Source organism: Cnephaeus nilssonii (genome assembly GCF_951640355.1).
Source record: "Cnephaeus nilssonii genome assembly, chromosome: X".
In the NCBI taxonomy this organism is placed as follows: domain Eukaryota; kingdom Metazoa; phylum Chordata; class Mammalia; order Chiroptera; family Vespertilionidae; genus Cnephaeus; species Cnephaeus nilssonii.
This window is the reverse complement of record NC_137071.1, coordinates 20,613,530-20,630,684: the sequence shown is the minus strand read 5'-3', so window position 1 is coordinate 20,630,684 and position 17,155 is coordinate 20,613,530. Positions and strand designations below refer to the sequence as shown.

General features: G+C 36.5%; 1 protein-coding gene across 2 annotated transcripts in view; it reads left to right on the top strand.

The window, feature by feature from the left end:
• The window catches only part of DMD (dystrophin), a 2,362,317-nt gene that overhangs the window by 331,579 nt on the left and 2,013,583 nt on the right, over positions 1 to 17,155 (top strand). The gene's annotated exons all lie outside the window — the stretch shown is intronic.

Here is a 17,155-nt window from a genome sequence, read left to right as displayed (position 1 = left end):
AAAACAGTGGGTAGCTATGTTTCTGAAATGATTGACGCTTGGGGGTGGTGCTAAAAGTGGGGCTAAAAATCAGGTTAGGTTATGATTAGTTTGTGCTGACGTTTAAAAGTATCTTAAGCAGCTGGGAATTAATTTCTACAAAATTTAAGTTATAGAAGTAATAAAAGCTTCTCTTAACCCAAGTACTTTGTATAAGTTCATACTTCTCCAAGTAGAATAATAGACATAATAATAATAAGTATCATACATTTATATGATACATTTTGGTTTTCCTATTACTTTCAAGTATATGATGGCTTTTGATACCCTTAGTAACCCTGATCAGTTAGTTGGACTTGGCACAGTATTATCCTTTTGTAGTACAAGAAACAGATAAGTCAGAGGAACAGTGAGAGAAAACAGCTGGACTCATGCTGTGTCACCCTGTATATTCTTCATCAAATTAAAGAATGTAGAGCTGAAGGGAGCTCAGTGCCATTCAGCTTTGCTGCACTGCACACCAGCTATACACACATGCAATTAATATGGTTTGGACACAGTTGATATAATTTAGTGGAGCTCTAATTGATTTTTTCCCCTTCTTAATATCATTACACCTACAGAACATCTCCAATTAAGTGTCCCCCTATCAGTCTCACAATTAAATATCCCAAATGAAACTCATTATCTACTCCCACATATACTACCTCCTCATGACTGTTTCCCCTTTCTATTATAGGCACCAGTGCTTCCATGCTTCTAAATCTGAAATCCCTAGAGTCATTTCTTTTTTGATCCTTATCCATTCCTAAACCCATTCAGTCACTGAATGCTATTGACTGCTCTCTGAAATTATTTCTGTGTATGACTTCCTTTACTTTAAGGGTAAATGTTTAGAATATATTTAAACAAATCAAGGAATCAGTGGGAAAAAATAGGCAGGAAAAAAAACAAATGAATATTCACTGTTCTCATTAACTTTTATCTGTAATATGACAACTTAAAGTTGCCAGTAAGTGCTGGTCTGATATAAGCAGCAGCCCTCCCATCCCCACCTCACATAAATTAATCTGTGATCAGGTATTCTCATTACATGTGCATTGTTTCAGTCTCTTAAATTAAAATGTCTCATATTCAAAGCCAATCCTAATTGTTTTATTTTGAACTAGAGGCCCGGTGCATGAAAATTCATGCACTGGACTGGGGGGGGGGGTCCCTCAGCCCATCCTGCCCCCTCTCACAGTCTGGGAGCCCTCAGGGGTGTGAGGCAACCCAGCAATCAGGGGAAGGTGACGTCCCCATCACACCTCTCCTGCTGCCACTGCCAGCAGCACAAACCTTGGCCAGCCCAGGTTGAGCCTCGGGCAGCCCTCAGCAGCTGGGCAGCCACCATCCAAGGTGTGCCTGTGCCTCGGGCCAGCCCTGGGAGGCTGGGCAGCCACCATCCGAGGCTTGCCTGCACCTTGGGTGTTGGCTGGGCAGCTGCCATCAGAGGCTTCCCTGCACCTCGGGTGTTGGCTGGGCAGCTGCCATCAGAGGCTTGCCTGCACCTCAGGCCAGCCCTGGTCAGCTGGGCAGCTGACATCTGAGGCTTGCCTGCGCATTGGGCGTTGGCTGGGCAGCCGCCATCTGATGCTTGTCTGTGCCTCAGGCCAGCCCTGGGCAGCTGGGCAGCCAATATCCGAGGCTTTCCTGCGCCTTGGGCATTGGCGGGGCAGCCAACATTCGAGGATTTCCTGTGTTTTGAGCCAGTCCTGGGCAGCTGGGGGGCTGAGGGGACTGGGGGACTCCAGAGGCAGCGGTACGGAGCAGCCAGACCCACTTGGGGGCAGGCCCGGCCATGCTGTGCGCCTGTCTCCCCAGCGGGGCTGAGGGGACTGGGTGCTGCCATCTTGTGGCTGTGGGCACCACCATCTTTGAGGACATAGCAGTTAATTAGCATATTCCCTCCTTATTGGCTGTGGGCACCACCACCTTTGTGAGGGTGTGATGGTCAATTAGCATATTCCCTCTTTATTAGACAGGATAACATAATACTGTCTAGAAGACATATCATTGCACATTTTAGATCCATAAGGTGGTTACCTGATGGAATTGATTTTTTCAAATGAAGGCAAACATTGAATAAGTATTAAAATATTCCTAGGGATATGACTTCATCTTTTTACTTGGTAGATGTCATTGTTAATGAGTCTTTTAAAGATCACACATACAAACAAACTCACATAATACAAAACAGTACTGTATACCTAAATATTGTTAGGGAGAAAATATTTCCTACTCTTCTAAACACTTCTGTCTGATCTAAGAATTAAATTGACATGATACAGACTAACAAGCGGAAATTAAACAAAAATTTAATAATATGTATACCTTCTGTATACATGGGACAGATCCAGGAAAACTGAATAATTTGCCAAAATGGTAGAAGCCTCACTTTAAATACCACCTTCAGCTAAAGATAAAAGATGTTGGTGGTGGGGAGTCAGTTATGGAGGTTATCAGGAAAAGCACAGTAAAGAAGGATAAGATTGTTATGCAGATTTAAGTCATTGTGTTCTGCATTGATAAGAGCCTCTAGAGATTTAGAGTCATACTCTTCCTGATACAGACATCCTTACAAATGGAGATTTCCCTTATAAATGTAAATTTCCCTTACAAAAGGGTAACTTCTACCTGGCTTTCACAGCCTTTCCCAAGTCTGCTATTTCTTAACCCTTTGCACTGGCTTGCTTTTTTCTCGATTCCTTTATTCTAATGCTAACCTTGTGGAGTCACACTCAACATCTGAGTGCAAAAGGTTAAAAAATAACCAGCTTAAAATAACCCTTATACCAAAGAGAGATATTTTGGGGTGGCAAATATTGCTCTTCTACAAATTTAACTCAATTCTGACATAACATCAGATTCCACAGGATAAAAGTTCTGTCCCACAAGACCCCCACTTCAGAGGCCAATGCAAGTCCAGGTTGTTACCTATATTTTTTAACTCACTGGTTATAAATCAGATGTTCCCAAGAGCCCACCTTGGGTTCAATTAATTTGATAGAACAGTACAGAGAACTCAGGAAATCCATTTACTACTTACTAAATCATGAGGTTTTGTTTTGTTTTTTTATAAAAAGATATAACTCATGTTAGAAATAAGGTGAGCCCCAAAACCAGGGGTACTGGTAGAACACAAAGTTACTTGGGAGCCAGACAACAAAGTAAATATCTTTCTTTACTCCTGCTGGAGGGTGCGCACACACATGCACCCACAAGGTCTGGGAGCACACACACTGAGCTGGCGGTCAGCTCAAGGTTTTATGACTGACACACATGTGATCTGTCCCTCACTCTTGAATGGTCATAGGCTCACAGTCTTGTGCAATTGGCTAATTTAAAGGAAAAGGGGAGGGGTTGACCTTTGCCCCTTCAAAATGGAGGCCCCCAGAGGAGCTGCAAGTCATGTGAACCAAAATGGTAGCTGCCTAAACTCCCTTCTTTGACAGAAAAGATTACTTGTTTTTTCTCACACTCAAGAACAGCCAGATGGAAGAAATGCATAGGTTATGGTTTGGGGAGGGGGTACAGAGCTTTCATGCCCTCTCCATACATTCCATTCTCCCTACATTCACTAACCTGGAAGCTCTCTGAACCCCATCCTTTTGGGTTTAATGAAGACTTCATTGCATTGGCATAGTTGATGAAGTCATTGGCCTTTGGTAATAGAATTCCATCTCTAGCTCCTCTCTCCTTTCTGGAAGCTAGGAGATGGGATTGAAGGTTTCAACCCTCTAATCACTTTGTTGATTCCCTGGCAACCAACCCCCATACTTAGTGCCTTGGGGGCTTTCCATAGTCACCTCATTCATATAACAAAGACACTTGTATAGCTCTCAACACATGAAATTTCAAGGGCTTTAGGATATCTGTACCAGAAATGGGAACAAAGACCAAATATATATTTCTTATTATAAAATCACAATATCACATGTGGGGTGGATGGTTTTATATTTGAGCACCCATGAAACATTTGACAAGGGGGCAGGAAAACGTGTCTCTTGTTTCTAAGCCAAATCATCTTGCCTTTGCACCATGCTGCATTGTATATCATTTTTAGTATCCTTATTAGAGACATGAAGGTTCCAGAAGGATATAAGAACAAAATTTTAGGAAGATTAATATAGAAGCTAAGGATTGATGAGAGTTGGTGATTAAACCCTAAATCTGCTTCAAGGAATTTATAACTTAATTAGGAGATCAACCTAAAAACTTAATTTTTTTTTTTGTATTTGTTACCAAACTAAATGGGTTCAATAGCCTGTGTGTATTAAAGCCCAATGAAAGTCAAATAGGAATTTGCAGCTAAGAAAGTACAGGTTTATTTTTAAGGAAATGAAGCCATGCCCAAAGTCACAGATGAGCTTGTGCTCAAAGATCTGGCTCCCCAGGGCTTCTAGAAAATGGGTTCTATAAAGGACTAAGGAAGTTAGGTTTGTAGTTAGGGTCATAGTTTCTATTTTAGTTTATATCATATATAATACTGTATGTATCACACTCAAAAATGTTTAAGTCCTATACTTAAAGCTGTTTTAGAAATGCCTACTATATGTTTCAAGTTACTCTGTCTTTCATCAATAGTATTAGATTAGTGACAGTGTCATGTAGTGAGAGCTAGGGTAGGGGACAGTTGATCATTTCATCTGATCCTAATGTCAGCCATGATGCTGCTTGTCTGGTTTCACAGGTGTATGGTTTGTGGGGTCCTTTGCTTTCCTGGGTCTGGAACTAAAACCCAATTGAGGCAGAGATGTTATCTCTGGTTTGACCAAAACTCTGTCTCTGGTCAACAGACCCGAGGCTTTGTTCCTAAGATTATTTGATGCCTGATCAGAACCTCATTGTCCTGAGGGCTTAATGATTAAGGTTGTGGGTATGTAAGACAAAGGGAGGCAGGTAAGTCAGAGTGCTGGATGAGGCAAATTTGAATCAAAAGGAAAGAAAAGAGAAAAAGTCATATTACATAAATGAAGTTTCTGTGTGATTATACATTTATTTGGCTAATAGATTTTTTGCTGATGATTTTGTGTGTATAGTAAGATAAAACAAGACTTGTCACTCTTCAGTAAATTGTATTTATTTTATAACCTTCTTCATAAATACAATAAAACAGATATTTATTGAGCACCTATCATAAGGGATTTTAATAGTTTCAGAGTGAGCTGAAATGATTTTTGAAAGGAGGGATTTGAGAAAGGGGTAGATAAGATAGAGATTTTTGTAATAGAGGCAAGCCTTCCAAGTAGGAGGAATAGAGGCCCAAATAATTTACTGATACACATTATGGCATAAATAAGTCAGTAAATGAATTTCAGTAATAATTATAGTTAGTGTTTTTTAAGCAGTTAATATGTGCCAGACACTAAGCTAAGACCTTTCCAAGAGATATAACCTATTGATTTGGCATGATGATCACATCCATTTTAAAAATAAGAAAACCACGGTTTAAATATTCATATCAACCAAGATTTAACAGCTAGTCAGTGACTACCATAAGCTATCTAACCACTATTCTTTGTTTCCACTACACTAATCTTTCATCAACCTTAATATATTCTCCAGTACTACTTTCTGTAATTGTGGCTATTTCTTAACGTTTAAAATATCTTGCAGTTTAGATTTTATGTAGGCATATGGTGATTAAAATAACTACCACAATTAATTTAATTTTAGTTGCTATCATATACAATACTGATACATAGAGTTGGGGTGCAGACTCTTCCTGTGGGTTCTTGTCTCACGAAGTTTGAAGAATAAATTTGTGGACTAAAAGATTTTAAATAAAAATGTGGAAGTTTATTGGAAGCATATACAAACTCTTTGCTTGGGCAGGGGTCCCCAAATGGGAAAAACCTGCTCTCTCTAAAGGGAAAAAAAATAAATCCTCTGAGTCTCTTTGTTTCCAGGTTTATAAAGGCTGCAGATCTTTGTCTTTTCATGACAGTTTCTAATTGGACTCTTCCTTAATTTATGATCCCTGTGCTTTCCTAATTGGTCATTCTTCTGCAGAGTATCAGTTTCAAAGTCCAAAGTCCACCTAATGCCCCCCCCCCTTCTTCTCCCCCTTATCTTGCAACATTCCTCTATCCTATGTGAAAATATGCCTTCCTCTTGTAACATTTATCTGTCCTCTGTGATAGTAAGATAAGCATTCCGGCTTCTTGGAGCTATCTCCTTCCCATCACATACTCATTCCTCTCCCATGGACCCCCCTTTACCCTAAAACTTCCTGTCCTGTCTCTGAAATTCCTTTCAATACTTTATGTATTCCACTCAAAAATGTTTAATTGCTATTCTTTTATTCTTAATTTTTAAAATTTCTTGATTTTAGAAAGAGAGAGAGAAGAAGGGAGAGAGAGAAACATTGATTTGTTGTTTCACTTATTTATACATTCATTGGTTGGTTTCTTGTATGTGCTCTGATCAGGGATGCAACCCACAACCTTGTTGTAGTGAGATGATGCTCTAACCACCTGAGTTACCCAGCCAGGGTAATTGCTATTCTTAAAGATGTTCTAGAAAAGCCTACCATATTTTTCAAGTTACTCTTTTTCATCAATAGCATTAGATTAGTGACAATTTCATGTGGTCCAGTTAGTAGATTTAAGTTATGGTTCAGTTACTCAGGGAGCCCAAAAGTCAAATTCTGAAAGTGCATGAATTCTTTCTACCCAAAATCTGGTGCATCCAAAACATTCAGATTTTATTTGCTAAATCAGGGGTTCTATCCCTTAAAGTTCCTTATAGGATACTGTCAGAATGAAAAGATTCAAAATAGCAATCTTCCAGAATATAGCATTGTGGTTTTAAAATTAAAAGTATTTCCAATGTATCATTGATATCTGCTGATGTGATCACCCCAATTCCAAGAAGGCACATTCTTAGAACTGCTTAGCTATGCATACTGGGCCACAATAACTTTTAAGTTTAGTCAATTAATTGATATTCTTTAAAAATAAAAAGGGTACAATTTTTAAAAGCCTACTTAGTCATTTAGCAAATTTTGAACTATGCCATTGAAAATTGTGTTCCTAGAAGCTTTAAATATTGCCCAACCCCCCAGCCTTGGAACCACCTTCTACCTTTTCTCCAACCTTTCAAATGAACTCCAAGTTTGTTCATTCTAAACATTCAGGTTATGTTTAATATTTCATCTTAATATTTCACTTTATAAACACATTTTGATGCTTAAAATTTATACACATAACTGTAATTTTTTTTCAATTTTTGGATATGAGGATTTTATTGCTGACATGCATTTTTCAATATTTCAGTATGTGTAGTAATGGATTTGGGCTGTTATTCTTGTCCCATCAATCTCCAATTTTGCATACATATTCTATTGCCAGAATTTTCATATCCATGCATCAGGTTTGGAATGTAACCTGTGTTTCTGAAAAAAATAATTTTAGTTTTTGTCCAAATAAAGGACAATGAAATTGTACTTTTTTAAAAAGAATTTTTAGAGGAAAAAATTAGTTTCTTAAAACATAAAATTAATTAATGACTTTACATAGGACTTATACTTGCAATATTGGCTGTGGTTTGAAATATACTGCAATCCACTATGCTAACCCAAAGAAAACTATTAGATTAACATTTTCATATTATAATTCTTTCATTCATAAAATTGAGATTCATTTTACAACCATAGGCTTATGAGAAATCTTTGAATCCAAATGTCAGAGAGACTTATTGTTTTTCAATATTAATAAAAATCTCCTGTAAGCAAAAGAAAGAAAGCAATTCTTTGGTGATTTCTATATTTCTATTTTGACATTTCCTTTATTTTGTCATGCCAGCATACTCCAAAGTTGATATTTACTTAAGATTACTCGGGCGCAGCTGATGAGGCTCAGTGATTGAGTGTCGACCTATGAACCAGGAGGTCACTGTTTGATTCCTTGTCAGGGCACCTGCCTTGGTTAAGGTCTCTCCCCAGTAGGGAGCATGCAGGAGGCAGCCAAACAACAATCATTGATGTTTCCATCTCTCTTCCTCTCTAAAAATCAATAAAAATATATTAAAATAAATAAAATTTTAATTTAAAAAGATTACATGGGTACTTAGATGGTTATTTAAGTTTGATTGTTTTTAAGTATAATCTTACAACTAATTTTTTGAAACCTTCACTTTCTATAATTAACAGTGATAATCTATCTTACTTTTACTATGTTTCTGCTTTGGGTCTTTTTTCCAATTAAAATTTAGTCTTATTTTACAATGATACATAGCTTTATCTTCAATTTAGCAAGTAAAACAAGCCCTACAAACCTATGACATAATTTTTTTTAATGTAGCAAATCTGTGTGATAAAAAAAAAACAACAACACACAACCATATTCCCTTTCACTATAGTGAAAGGTTGGGAGGGTTTTTGTTTTTTTAAATTAGTCACTGTTAATAAATTTATCCATGCAGGACAACAGGCAAGTAATGGTAACATCAATAGCAAAGCATAAACAGTTGCTTTTACTTTATCCTAGCTTCATCCCTATAACGGGTTTTTATCATTACATCTAATAGTTTGATCACTTTAAATTATTATTAGTAGTATTTGTCTTTTGTATGCCTGGAAAAGGTGTTATGTAGCCATCAAGGTAAAGTCCTGTTTCCTATGGTAAACTGGTTATGAAAAATGAAGCAATTAATGTATCAAAATAAGAGATATTGAAACCTATGCTTCCTGCAAGTGGAATTTCAGCCAAAATATACTGAAAAATAGGAAAGTCATATTTATTATTATTTTGTCATTTATTTTATGTGCAAATTATGTAGCAGGGAAACTATTTTGCTTTTGTAGTTTAAGTATGGGAAATTCCTTTTTAAATTGCTCATTGGCTAGTAATATTATTGAGACTCTATGATACAATTTAAGAATTAGATGACAATACACAATTATTTTATTGACAGTAATAAATCTAGAGCAAATTCAGAAATGTTTTCTTCTTCTGCTGTTCTCCCTTAAGTTCAAGGATAGGTCTACATATTTTATCAAGACTCTTCTAAATAGATACTTAAAAGCACAATTGTTAAAAAACCATTTGTATGTGTAGGGTTGGAAAAATAATTTTCCTTCTAGTCTTCTATGTTTTTCTGCTTGGTCTAACAATCAAATTTACATGAGGTGGTTTATCAAGATAAAATAACCACATTTATTACATATGTATGTTTGGGGGTTCCATGAATATACAGGACCCCACGACAAATCAGAAGTTGAGGCTTGTATGCCATCTTGAGCTAAAAAGAAAGGGGCTTGTGGTTTGGGGTTTCAAAGGCCAGGAAGGTAATTCACATGAAAATGAAAAGAATCTATGATGAAGTTTAATTTATAAATTAGGAACAGTAAGAAATTAAGAACAATAACTAATGATATAATAGAACAATTAAATAATATATTGTAATAGTCATGTGAATGTGGTCACTCGATTCAGGAGATCCTTTGCTCAATGCTTTCTCGAACAACATGCCATCAATCACGTTTTCTGTTCATGTCTTCCACCCACAAATTTAATGCCTTTTCCATCTTAATTAAGTTCTGATATTATGCCCCGTGGCCATAACTTTTGCGGTTTGAGGTACAACAGCAAAACTAATATGCACTTATTTTTCCTTCTTTACAATTTCATTTGTTCTTACCATAGATATTAGCAACCCCAGCATATGATTTTTTCTCTTTCCTTAGTAAGTCAAGAACTTTAACCTTTTCACTTAAAGAAGCACTTCACAGCTTCTATTTAACATATCTGAATTGCAGGGATCTTTACTCTTGAGCTTTGGGGCCATTATTAAGTAAAATAAGCGTGGCTAGAACACAAGCACTGTGGTACTGCAATAGGAATCCGATGACCAAGAAGGCTACTAAGTAATTAATGAGCAAGTGGGAAGTGTATAGAGTGTGGATATGCTGGACAAAGGGATGACTTCCATCCCAGCCAGGAGGGCACAGTCAGGAGCAATATTTCATTACATTGCTCACAACAGTGGGCAGTTAAAAACATATGAATGGTTTATCTCTGGAATTTTCCACTTAAAATTTTTGGACCTTGGTTGCCTACAGGTAACTGAAATCATGGAAAATAAAACAATGGATAAGAAGTGACTACTGTACATATTTCATGAAGGTGAAACTGTCTTATTTAACCTTTTATCCCTTGTATACTCTCCATGTACCATACATAGTGTAGGAGTTCTACAAATGTTTATATAAATTAAACATGGAATGGATGAAAGATGGATGGGAGGATGGATTGATGGATGAATTGATATATGTAAAGAAGGATGGCTAGATCGATATGTTTATAATTTTTTTAATGCAAACTATTTTTTTTCAAAACAAAAGGATCTCTAAAGTGCCCTTAAAGCTCTAATTATCTAATTTGTTACATATAGTACAATTTCAAAAAGGTTAAGAAAAGGATATACAATTAAAATTATTTCTCCTGTCCTGTCACCCAACCACCTAGTTATCCTCCTTTACTCTTACCAGAGGGAAGTGATATTACCAGTTTCTTATGTATCCTTCTAGAGAAATGCCATGCACATGTGTGTAAATGCATGAATATACACCAATTCACATCTATCAACAAGGTATGGAGTAACTATTTTCTCCTACCATCAATACCACTATATATTATCAAACTTTTTGATCTTTCCCTACCTGATTGCTGAAAAAATAGTGTCTTTAGTTTGCATTTATCTAATAACTAATGGCCCAGTGCACGGATTCTTGCACATTGAAAAGGGAATATGGTGAGGGTGAACCAGATTTGGGGCCGACAGGACCCCAATAGCAAGCTAACCCACAGCTGATTCCACGAGGAATTGTGCTCCCTTCTCCCTCTTCTCTTGGTCCGCTGTGCGGGTGAACCAGATTTGGTGCTGACAGGGCCCCAGCAGCAACCTAACCTACCAGTTGGCGCGTCTGCCCCCTGGTAGTCATTGCGCATAATAGCTATGGGTTGACTGGTCAAATGGTCGAGTGGTTGCTTACCCTTTTATATATATAGATGGTGAGAGTGACCATATTTTCATATGTTTAAGACAGAACCATTTTTATTGCTTTTCCATGAATTCTGTTCATCTCATGCAAATTTTAGAATTCCTTCTAAAATTGTTTTAGAGCCAATTGATAGGTGAGAACTAGTCTTATTTTTTACCAGGAGCAGTATAATCCAGCATATTCAAACATACGAATTCATTTGATTTAGCACTATTGCTAATTGTTTGATTGTTTAAAATGATAAACCATAAAGTCAATGACAGTTTCAATATTCTTGACCATAGTAAAAATATCCTTTAATCTATGAAGACAGATCTGAAAGGAGATTCCCAAAACAATGGAAGACTCTTTCCTACCTCAGGAACTTTGTGCAGGCTTTTCCCTGGAAAAACATTTGCACGATGGAATCTTTATCCTTTAGATCTCAGTTTAATTGTACTTCCTCACCCAGGTTGTGGGCTTGATCCCTAGTGAAGGGTGTGCAGGAGGCAGCTGATCAATGATTCTCTCTCACCATTGATGTTTCTATCTCTCTCTCCCTCTCCCTTCCTTTCTGAAATCAATAAAAATATATTTAAAAAAATAAATAATTATACTTCCTCAAAGACACCCTGCTTGATTATTAAATCAAGACTAATCCCTTTTGACTCTTTATTTTAGGTATTCTGTATCTTAACATCATGTTTATTTCTTCCATAATTTTTATCATATTTATGGTTATACTTTTTGTCATTTATTTGATATTGCCTACAATAAGTTGGAAGTTCTATGAGAACAATCTCCATGTCTGTCTTTGTTTACCGTTTTATCTCCACTGCCTGATGCATGATGTGGCATAAAATAAATATTCAACAAATATTTGTCAAAGAAATAAGTGAACAGAGTCATCTAAGTTCTGGTTTGTTTGTCAAAAACTTAGTTGTTACTTTTGAACTATACCAAATATATACTTCCAGTGGGCTAAATTTATTCAATTGAGTTTTTACTACATGAAAGCAAAGAGATGGAGGGGGAGAGGGATGGAGGGAGAGAGCAAGGGAGAAAAGGAAAGAGAAAAATAACATGGACTCTTCAAGGAGCTTATGGTTTTCATTTGTACACGTATTCATCATTTACTACAAATGGATTTCACAAGTAAACTCTAAGGTCAGGCATCATTACTGCTCTGAGACAAATGCAACCAGAGTACTTTGAAATTCAGATATAATTGATGTATAAATACAAAGCTGGAAGAAATTTATTAAAAATGAATATAAACCTAATTTTTCTAACACCACTCAGGGAGGTAAAACTTTTTTTTTTTTTAAATTGCACATAACGCTTGGGCTTTACACTCTGTCTCTTAATTAAAATCCAATAGAGGATGTATTTCAATAGATCATGTACTCCAAGAGCCACCTGGGTATATTGACTATTACATGATGATGATTATCTTTTTTTTTTTTCCAATTTTTTTTTTATTAAGGTATTATATGTGTACATATCTTGCCATTGCCCCCCCCCACCCCACTCCCATATATGCCCTCACCCCCCAGAGTTTTGCGTCCATTGGTTATGCTTATATGCATGCATACAAGTCCTTTGATTGATCTCTTATCTCCCCCATCTCTCCCTAACCTTCCCCCTGGATGATGATTATCTTAAGGAGTCTTTTATCCACCTAGTGTTTCACTGGGGGTAGTGTTTTATGTATAAAGTTAAATTAATTGCGATCTAAGAATGACTTCAATAAATAAAATGTCAAGCTTCAACCTTTCTTTTTATACATGCAGTGATTTCATCTTTCAGCCAAAAATCATCAGTCATGTTTGCAAGGAACAAATCTAGGTTTTCCTTTTCAGAGAGATTTGACTTACCCTTTGACCCATGAGTTGGTATTTTATTTCCCTTAAGCCCTCTGAGCAAAAGACTATATGGGGTTTGATTTCTCCAGATAAAATGACTATTAAAGCCAATATAAAATGTAATTAATAAATGAATAGCATGCAGTAAGACAAATTACTAAAGCATGGAGTATGCAACAAGGAAAGAGTATTTTAAGAAGCAGCCCAAGGAGGAGACCTGGAGAAAGCCCAAATTCACCTCCCCAAGAAGGAAAAGATGAGGGTCTTTAAGGAGTTAAGAGAACAGGTATGTGGAAGTGCTGGTGGGGGAAGTTTTAATTGCAAGTTGGTCATTTGTGGTAGGGCTTCAGTATTAGATCTTCCTGGACAATGGACCCTTCACTTCTGAAAGGGTTCTGGTGTTCAAGTTCTGGTCCTATCTTGGTTCTTTGGTCTTGGGGGAAATTTTGGCTGTAGGTGCAGATTCTCTCCGCTGTGCATGCTGTGGCTGCATGACTTGGGGTTTTGGTCTATTGTCTTTGAAAGCAACTCAGTATCTTGTTAGAAACAGGATAGGACCATTTTGAGCTGGTTCTGTGGTTACATCCTGACCATAGAATGTTATGGTGGGTCACTATCTCTGGAATCTCCTTTCCATTGCTATCACCACTGCCTTATCTTCAACCAAGGTTATTTGTCATGTCTTCTTAATTTTATTTGGCTCCTTGATCGTGGAGCCAAATTTCAATGATATAGTTTGGCCTACAAGATTCTCTCTTCTGTCATTTTCCTATTTTGACCTCTTTATTTCTTCTACTCCTTGTCTGTTCTCTTACACTTTAAAGCAGTCTCCTTAGAACTTGAATGATATTGCCCCACTAACTTAACCTGACAAGCTTCTGATCATCCTTTCAGATGCAAACAAAATCTTCTGGGTAATATATTTCATTAAGTCTCTGAGGTGGAATTCATCTCCCTTTCTCCTTTGATGACTCTGTAGCACTTTATATTAAGCTGTATTGTAGCATGTATCATATTGCATGATAATTATTTTTCCTCACTCCAATTATGACATCTGAAAGGCTAGGACCTTGTATTATTGTTTATACCCTGTGTTAGAAATGTATTAAACTTCTATAAGAGATTTCAAATGAATTATTGTGACATATTATTTTGTTTTTAATAGACTATTTTTAGAGTAGTTTTAGATACAGCAAAATTGAGTGGAAAGTAAGTACAGAATTTCCCATATACCCTTTGTCCTAACACATGCATAACCTCTCCAATTAACAATATCATGCACCAGAGTGGTGCATTTGTTGCAATTTATGAACCCACATTGGTACATCATTACCACCCAGAGTCCATAGTTTGCATTACCGTTCACTCTGGGTGTTTGTGGTATATTCTTAAAGCTGAATAGATAGTATTTTAATAGTCTTTAAGGAAAAAAATACATATAGAAAATTTTGAGATGTTTTGATGCAAGTTTAGATTAAATAGATATTGGATTTCAAGAGTCAATTTTATCTTTAATGGATTCTTATATTTTCCAGGTAATAAAATTGTTTAATCAATAGTATATCAATAATGCAGACCTTCACAATAGATAGTAAGGTGTGTGTGTGTGTGTGTGTATGTCCAACAGAGTAATACCAGTCCTACATGTTTTACCTCTGAAAATTGAAAACTAAATTAAGTATTTTCTTAATAAGACTTAAACAGCATAGGTAGACAATGCATTTTAATGTGACTAATGATTACATGAAATTTGGATTTGGATTGCATTTAGTCCTCCTAAAATCTTTAGTCTCTTACCAAGTACTGAACCAGAAGTAAATCTTTTTAACTTTCAGTGGAATTCTATATAATCTTTGTTCAGGGTCTGGTGATGATATCTGTAGAGCAGCTTCATTTTTTCAGAGTTATTCAGAAAGCTATCATAAGCTTCTTTCCTTCTCAGCAGGGCAAAACCTACAGTGATAGGACATGCTAGGCAGCTACCTTAGTGGGAAATGTCAAAAGGAGATGCCCCTACCACTCCCACAGAGCCAGGTGGCCTTTCTGGAAATGAGAATTTATTCAGCAAACTCAAGTCTGAACCAGAAAACTCAACAGATAAAAACCATTTAACAAGGATAACACACTAAATGTTTGTGTTATAAAGAGTGAACATAGCCAGAAGATGCAATTTACTCCCTAACCTCCCCCATCCAGGTGCCAATATAGGGTTAGAGAGAAATTGTAAAAAGGAGAGTTTGGGGAATTCACAATTTTCTCACTGACCAGCAGTTGAAAAAGCATATCTTTAGGAAAGATTCTCATTTGGTTTACTATGTTTGATAGTGTTTTTGTTTGTGAATTTGTGTGTGATGTTTAGTAAAGGAAGTTGGAAAATATCTAAGATATGTACTAAATAGACAAACAAACATGTCTTTGTTTAACTATATATTTTTATTGATTTCAGAGAGGAAGGGAGTGGGAGAGAGAGATAGAAACATCAATGATGAGAGAGAATCATTGATTGGCTACCTCATAGAGGTAAAGCCCATAACCCGGTCATGTGCCCTGATTGGGAATTGAACTGTGACTTCCTGGTTCATAGGTTGATGCTCAATCACTGACCAACACTGGTCAGGCCCAACATGTCTTTTTTTTTTTAACTCCCTTTGAAATACTTGCTGAATTCTCTTTCTAGATTCTTATAACAAAACTAGAGGCCTGGCACACGAATTTGTGCATCAGTGGGGTCCCTCAATCTGGCCTACAGGATCAGGCCACATCCGCTTCTCCAACATCTCCCGAGGGGTCCTGGATTGCAAGAGGGTGCAGGCCAGGCCAAGGGACCCGACTGGTGCACAATCAGGGCCTAGAAGGGACACAGGAGGTTGGCCAGCCAGAGAGGGACCACGGGAGGGCTCCAGGGCATGTCTGGCCTATCTCACTCAGTCCGGATAGGCTGGACCCCAGGAGCAAGCTAACCTACCAGTCGGAGCATCTGCCCCCTGGTGGTCAGTGCACTTCATAGGGAGCAGTTGAGCTGCCTTAGCATATCATTAACATATTACACTTTGATTGGTTGAATGGATGACTGGACAACTGGACACTTAGCATATTAGTCTTTTATTATATAGGATAAACAAAGGTCAAATGTGCTAACAAGCTTTGCTTGAACATAGATAAAAGTATTTCACTTTTTAAAAACTTATAGGTAATTGTATCTTTAGCATATCTCTTAAATATTTTATAGATTTAAATAAGAAATAAAAAATAATAAAGTATATTATCCAGAGATAAAATATTGACATTTGAAATAATCTTTTTACTTATTTATGGTATTAGCTACTTGTTTGAGATAAAGTAAACTTAATGAGGTCTAATGGGATACACAGTTGGTTAAACTGCCTAGAATTGAGTTTGATTTATATTTTCACTTTCTCCTGGACTTTGGAATCAAATAGTAAATTATGAAATTGTGTGTATTACTTTTTTTATCATTCTATTTACAATATACTAGCTATCACAATTTTGGATAGATAATATTTCTAGTTACCTTTTCTCAGAGAATAAACATGTGTTCAAATGCATTTCAGCATTTTAATTGTGTTAATAAGAATAATAGAAAATATAGTACAAAGCTCAGAATATTTTATTTCAGAGAGGATGAGTGTTGATTCTGAGTGATACTTTTTCCAATGTAATAAGAGTGAATTTTTTTATCTTTGTAATATTTCATATGACACTCTAAATAAGGAAAATATACTTTCACCTCTATTATGAAAATTAGAAACAGAAACAAATGGTTTTATTATTGTTATTATTAATAAGACTATGTTAATGTTGATATGGTACTTTCCACTATATGAATCATTTTCACATATCATAATTGATTTGATAATAATAGTTACCATCACCTCTCAGAATAGGCCAAGCATAAGAGGATGAAAAAAATAATACAAGTGGCACATAGAATTTAAGAATTTATGGCACTTTAAATATGTGTCCTCAGACCATGTACTTAACATTTCTGAGCCTCAACTTTCTTATGCAAAGAATGGGAATATTAATACTGGCTTTATGGAGGGATTGGAAGGAGCCAGTGAGGAACTCTTTTAAAGCCATGACATAGTGCAGATGCTTAATACCCATAACTCCACTTTCCTTTTTAAATTTATTAACCTAAGGGATTTGAATTCAATGATCATTAAGGACAGAGGGGTAATTTAGCCTTCACTTAAATGTTGGTCAGACTCCTCACCAAGCCACCTGAGATAAACATACAATCTATAAAAATAGAGAAAGCTAC